Consider the following 7,879-nt stretch of genomic DNA (forward strand, 5'->3'; position numbering starts at 1 on the left):
TTTCTGATAAATGTTAATTGGTATTTTTAAGATATTAATTAAAAAATTCAAAAGAGAAAAGTCACATGACTTTTTTTATTAATTTTTTGAAATAATATGATTAGGACATTGGTTACTGGTTAGTTAATTACTCCATTTTGAATGAGAGACGTGTGTGTACTTTAATAATATGCAGTTATATTCAGTACTATATGTTTTATTTTTTAAAATAAAAAACTTCGTACAAGTCATGTGTAAATACAAATCTATTGAAAGTTAACTCTAGTATATTCTATTCTAAAATGTCTTGTGTACCCTAATACTCATATTCTTAGTCTTGTTACCTGCCCCGTTAACATTACATCATATTTTTTTCCCAATATCTTCTTTTCTTCTTAAGGCATTTTCATGTTTGATATATTATTATGGAATACTCAGTGCAGTTATTTCATTTATACATTAAAAATAATTTAATGCTAAATACACTAAAAAAAATTGATCATACGGTGACGAGTCAATGACACATTCATTCGGTTCATAAAATGTACTGTAGTATAGTACTATAACACAAGTACACAAACCTTTTTATATTTATCATTTGGAAATAATAATAATAATAACAAAATACACAACCAAAAATTAGTAGAAATGTGAATGTGAAAGTGGTGAGATTTTTTTATTGATGTTTTGCTGGCAGAATTTATAACTATCAAGTAACAGAAATTGTGTGATTTTATAAGAAAAAAATTATCTTCGGTATATTCTACCTTATTTACTGGTAAAATTATATTATTTATTGGAAAGAAATTAGAAATGAATAGAAATAAAAATAAAATAAAAAGCATTTTCCCCGGCTTCTGAGTTCTGAGCTAGTAGTTTAGCACCTGATGTTTGACCGTTCGTCACGCGTGCGATTCACGACAAACCAATGAAGTGAAAATGTGAAACAAATTAAAAAAAAAAAAAAAGCATGCCACGTGTCACTGTGCTGTCTATTTACTCACGGCGCCGTTTTCCACATTTGACATTCTTCGTTCCCATCCTTTTTGACCCGCTTTTTCCTTTTTCTTTTTTTAAAAAAAATTAACTATTTATCTTGCACACTAAATGACATATTAGGCTTTTAAAATTTGTATTTTTTTTAAGGTTATCTTAATTTTTATTATGCACCGGAAAACGCTCAATTTTTTTTCCAGATTAGATAAAGTTGGGAATTCGGATGATAGAAAATAAAAAAGAAAAACATAATAAGTTAATATACTTTGTTTAGATGAATAGAAATGACAAGAAAGCAAATGATGAAATTTCTCTCTCCATTTTATTTGAATGAATGAAATAAAAAATTAATATATATATATATAATTTTTTATTCTTATGTAAAGAAATAAATCAGAGAGATGAAAAGAGATTTTTTTTTATATAAATCTCATGCTAAAAGGAGAAATAGGAGAGAATTGAGGGAACAAGAAAATAAATAGAAGAGAAAAAAATAAGTTTTTTCTTAGCTAATTTACATGTGTAAAATGTTTTCATACAACAATATTCTTTATCTTTTTAAAAATAAATTAAAGTGTACTCCATGAAAGTTAAATTGAGTATTTAAAAGTGTTGCTCTAATCTCACCTCTCAGTAAAAGGATTTCATTTTTGGTAGATCTTGTACTATTCTTCTCCCCTTTTCTCTCTATTTTGTATATATCAATAATCAATAATTCTCTACTCTTATCCACTATTACACTCTTTCACACTGCTCTACTGTATACAGAAACAAAACCAGCACAAAATCCCACGTTTCTATCTCATGGCGTGTTGTATATATTTTTCTCTTAGCTCAATCCATACAACTAATGCTTAAGAAAATTAAAACACACATCAAATATGTTCCTTCCTTTTTTGTTAAGATAGATTAGAAGTCAAATTCAAATTTACGCCATAAATTTAGTGAAGAAAAATCGAATAAGTATGTACTTTTGTAGGTTTATTGACAATGACCTTATACTTACTAGCCTATTTTAAGTTTTCAAAGTGACTTGTGCATGAAGCATTCTATTGATTATCTTGTAATTCAACCTGTTTAATTGAGATTTTAGAGTATACCAATCTTTTACGGCAATCTTGACCACTGGGAGTTAATCTATTGATAATCTACGTATCTAGCCCAGCTTTTGGTCTTGTTTGCCAAATAGAAGTCTTGTGTGATAAATGAATTTTTTTTTTTTTAAATGTCTAAATGCATCAATGTTAATCTTTACTTTTTTAAGTAACCTACATCAAAGCCACTGCTAGGTTATCTTCTTCCATTGGCAGTCACCTAGCTATATCTAACATGATAGCAATATTCCCTACTTTATTATATGGAGAAATATACTCTCTCCCAGTCTGGTTTTGTTTAATACGAAATACACACCGGGAAGAGGCTACCATTTTTCTTTATGGATATCAATCCCTGTTGGTAAAAATTATAAATGATTTTCCCCCAATCATACATAAATGTTTCTTTTCAACTTTATTTTTGTTATGAGGTTAAACATCATGAATATATCTCAATTTACTGAATCAAGACTTATCTCACCACATGATATGTCTATGATTGTCAGTTGTTAAAAAACTTTTTACATCACTATATCATTTTTTTCAACTCAATTAGTCTTATTTAATAATGAGAATACATAAAATAATTCTCTCACCCCCAAAATTGTTAATTTGATTTTATTATGAAGGAATACATTGTAAAAAATATATAATTTAAATACATTGGTCAAAAAGTTCTAAACGGGAGAAGGAAAAGGTGAGTCCCTTGGGCTCGTGTAATTTTTGTGGCTACTATACTCACTTGTGTAGTCATGTTTAACGTGTATGTATTTTTTCCCATTTTTTATATGTTTTTTTATAAAACATATACAAATAATAAATTTAAATAAAATATTACATTAAAGGGTTGGATATTGAATTGAGTTCATAAATTCAACACAAAAATATGATACCTAACACAAAGAACAATGCATTTGATTGGGTAGATTTCTACCCAAACAATTTAAAAAATGAATAAAAAATAATTAAGTTAGATTGAATTAATTTGGATTTATGAATACTCTAACTCTTAAACACCACTAAATAGTATGCACATACTGATCTTTGATAAATAAAAATAAAAAATTCTTCCTATTTTTACTTGTAATGAGTTCGATCATTTAACATAATAAAAGTAATATTAGACTAAAAAAAATGAAACAGGAAATAATATAAGGGTAATTTATTTGACTAGAATAAATTACACCTCAATTCTGAGGAGTGTTGAATACACTCTAACACACTCATTCATACATATATTTTTTTATTGATTAAAATGTATTGATCTACAAAAATGTCATTAAATATTATATTAGATCTATTTAATTTTGTGATTTTCAATTAATTTTAACCAATGAAAGATGATGTATTAAAAAAATATGTTAAAAAATGTAATCATTTCTCCCTCAATCATATAGTATTTGAGTTTAAACAAATTTCATCCTCTACTAAAAATATATTGTTAATAAATCAAATTATAAAAATTTATGTGTTTTTACATTTTTTTTTTCATGTAAACTTGTTATTTATTACATTATATCTCTTTAATTATATGTAATACAACTTCACATATTGCAAGGCTTATTACGCTGGTTTAGTAAAATGCGGTCGATTACATTATATTATTTAAAATAATAATTAACTTTTGAATTTCATTTCATCCATTATTTTTAAAATCCTGATCAAATAAGATAGAGAAAATCATAATCAGTAATTGGTTTGCACTAAAATTATAAGATAAGAAACGAATATAAATAATTTTGAGAATAGCCAACAAATGAGATAAATGAATATCCCTCTTTATTTACTTACGTTGGCAATCAGCTCATAGCAAACTAAACTATATCCAATAACAAAATATCTAATCAGTGTTTTTTTAATATTTCACAAATTTGAAAATTAATTTTAAATGTAGTGTAGTTATATGAAGTGAATAATTAGGGTGTGTAATTAAGTTGAGAAGATACATAAATTTTCTCACAAAATTTATCTTAAGAAAAATTATGAAGAACTTTAAATATAATTAAATTTAGGACCAAAGATTATTCTATTAACACAATTAATTATGTTGCAACTTTTAAATTTGATTGAGTGAGTAAGAGATTTGAATGATAATTGATTATGCAACTTACATAATTAACCGTGTGTGTTAAATTTGTAATAAACAAAAATACTAAAAATGAAGTGAACATCTAACTTTTATGTTAGTATAATGAATATTTTGATGAATCGTTATTTTTTTAAATATTTATCTGTTATTTTAATTCAAATATTTTATTTTTTATATTATTTTTTTTATCTCATACAAACAATCCAACTTTTTATTCTTTTTCATTCCTCACTATCAAACAATCTAAATATGCCTAAATTGATAAAAAATATTTTTATAGTAAATTCAAAGAATTGAAGCTTACAAAAATATGCTAAAATTTCATTGAAAAAAACAAATATTTTAGTTACCGTCATTAAAAAATAAAAAATGTTTTTGTAGAGTGAAGAGAATATTAGAAGTTAAGAAGGCTTTGAATAAAAGGTGATGCATGTTGTTGATGTAGGGTCCAGTGTTGGTCTTTAGAATACAAGAGTGCACGCAGTCCAAATAAAAAGTGAGTGTGATAGAACCTAAGCAGAAGGGTGGCGTGGTCTGAGGGGGAGCATGGAAGCACTGTATGCTGTTCGGATTTAAGGGGACAATGCCTTCTGAACCACCTATCTTCATTTTGTCTTCCACACGCCAACAACACATTAATTTATCATCATAATAATCTTACTACTATCATAATTCATTATAAATGTCAAATATGCTAATAAATATCTTTAAAATATTCACTATCAATTTTTAATTAAAATATTTTTATTAAAAGATATTTCTGTTCATAGTTTATTTTCTGTTTTTTTATTCACATCATAGATATATTTTTATTTTAGTTTCTTGTTGAATATTCTAAAAATATTTATTAACAAGAACAATTATATATTTATATTTTCCCTTCTTCTTTTTTTTCAATAGGACCAACCAATCAATAGGGTCAGTGTGTAAGCCATGTAGAGTAACTTTGGCCTCATTCTGAGTGTGAGTAACCGCGGGGCTTGTTTGTATGTATTGTAATGTAGAGTACTCAATGCCATTTCAAAGTTAAAGAGGGCTTTTTTTCCAATGAAAGAATACGAAAAAGTCACATTTGCCTTTTCTTCATTTAGCTTTTGTCACCCATCGGTTCGATACCCCTTGCTTGTCTCTAGGTTGTAAAAAAAATCTAAATACATAAAATCAATTCATTTTAAATCTAATTAAATGGTCTCATTTTATATTTAAATCTAATTTTTTAGATTTTAAATCCAATCTAATTAATTTGATATGGATTGAATATTTTTATGGATTTTTAAATATAATATAATTTTTTTTTAAGATAACGACTAGGGATTTTTTGGTCACGTCAAACAAGACTATTTTTTTACCAATATCGACTGAGATTTTTTTGGTTGACATTAGCCGTAAACATCATCGACCGACATTGACAAAAAAAAACTAGTTAACGTCGGCCAAAATATTTCTCCAATTGACGTCAATCGAAAAAATCATAGTTGACGTCAACAAAAAAATCCCTAGCCAATGTCGACCAAAAGAAATAGTCAATGTCGATGTTGACCAACAAACTCTAGCTGACAACAAAAAAAATAGTTTCAACCAACGTCAGCAAAAAAACCTAACCAATGTCGACCAAAAAATAGTCTCACTTGATGTTGGTAAAAAAATATCAATGATCGACATCAGCCCAAAAAAAGCCTTATCGATGTCGGCCACAAAAATTCTAATCGACATCGGCCAAAAATTAGTCACGGTCAATGCTAATCAAAAAACCCCTAATTGGTGTCGGCCAAAAATTATCACTGACCAACATTAACTACAAACCCTAGCGAATCTCAACCAAAAAAATCCTACCTAAGATTGATCAAAAATTTCCTTGACCAACGTCGACCGAAAATACACTGACCAATACCAACTGAAAGATAATCCTAGTTGACATCAGTCTAAAAATGTTTGGGCCAATGTCAACCGAAATTACCCTAATTGAAGTAGGCCGAAAATACCTTAATCAGGATCGATCAAAAATAGTCTTGACCAAGGTCGATTGAAAATAAATCATAAATGGATAGGTGCTAAGTTTTCACTTTGTAGCATTTAATGACTAAAATTTATAAAAAAAAAACCCTTATAACATTTAAGTAGATATAGATTGGATATGACCAAATTCATATTCATTTAAATAAATTGGATCTTAAATCCAAATTATTTTTTTGATATGAATATAGATTTAAGATCCAATCTATTTAATTAGATATATATTAGATTTTTAAAAATCCAATCCATATCCATCCTATTTGTCTTGTCTCCAATGTCATGTGTATTCCTTTACTCAATTCGTCAGTATCGATTTTTACTAAAAAAAAATGATACATTTTTTGTTTGAACTTTGGACGAGAAAGAATAGGCTTTTTCATGTCTCTTACATTTGGTTTATTCAGACAGAATAAAAAAAGAAGCTTGAGGAAGTGATTCTCAACGGGCAGGCCTCCAAGACTTATATTAATAATGAGTAAATTAATTTTATTAAAAGTATAGTTATTTTTAGGCCTTTGGCCATTCTCTCATTTGTTTTTTCTTTTTTTGCTCCAATTCTCTCATTTGTTTGAAGTTAGTTTTAGGATCCACTTTTCATTTACTAAACTAATCATGCTATTCATAATGTTCACGTTAATAATGAACATTATTGTGGTAGTTAAGGGTTTACGCAGGCGGGTAGGCATGCAAATTCTTTGCCCTATCTATTAATTAGTGTGATAATTATCTATGTGAATGAGATCATTGAAAATCTACTAAATCGCCACTTTTAACTTTTATAAAAAGTTATATGATAAAGTGCAACAAAGTTGGAATTGGGCATGCATGCAAGCAAGCTAGCAACTCAATTATCACAAATCTTATTGGCTCCACCCACACACCCATTGACTTATATCATCAATATATTAATTCAGAGGTTTCGGTCTCAAACCTTTTGTATCACTTTTTCCTCCCTCTTTATTCGGTGTGGAAGAAAAATACAAAAAGAATTTGCTAAAGCCGAAAGGTGAGTGGAAAATGGAAATTGCAAAAAATTGCTTTAATGGGAAGAGTCAAAAAGGCAATTGAACATGTACCCAACACAGCTTCAGCTTAGTACTGTACTACTGTGTCGTCATAGAATAATGATTGTCGTAGTTTGCAAATAACGTTAGGAAAATGGGATAAATGAATCCCATGAATGTAATTAGGGTAAGACAATCGTTACGGGTATTTTTTAAAGAGTCTTAAAAAGTTTTTTTTATACATAAAAAAAGCATTGCTAATGTAATTTTATCAATATTTTTAGTATATCTCTAACACATTTTTTTATTAACAAAAGTCATTTTATCAATTCCTCAATTTGTTAAACCTCAAATACTAGTAATTAACAAAACTTAGAGAGAAACTTATACTTTGGTCCTAAATATTATAAGTATTTTTATTTAAAAAATTAATGAAACCCCTGGCTTTATGAAATGTTACAAAATTAAAATATATTTCTACGATTTCTTTAATTGATGTAAAAAAACTAAAGTGAATGATATATATTTTGCAACATTGAACAAATCAAGAACCAAACTAATGGGTGCTTGATAAGATAATTGAGTAGTTTATAAGTGAGTAAACTATTATGTGTTTTGCAATTGATATTGTGACGGGACAATGAATCCAAAAGCTAATATATTTATCTTTAAAGTAATATATAATAAAAATATGCTTTCTGATT

This window comes from Glycine max, chromosome 14 (genome assembly GCF_000004515.6).
Source record: "Glycine max cultivar Williams 82 chromosome 14, Glycine_max_v4.0, whole genome shotgun sequence".
Lineage (NCBI taxonomy): Eukaryota > Viridiplantae > Streptophyta > Magnoliopsida > Fabales > Fabaceae > Glycine > Glycine max.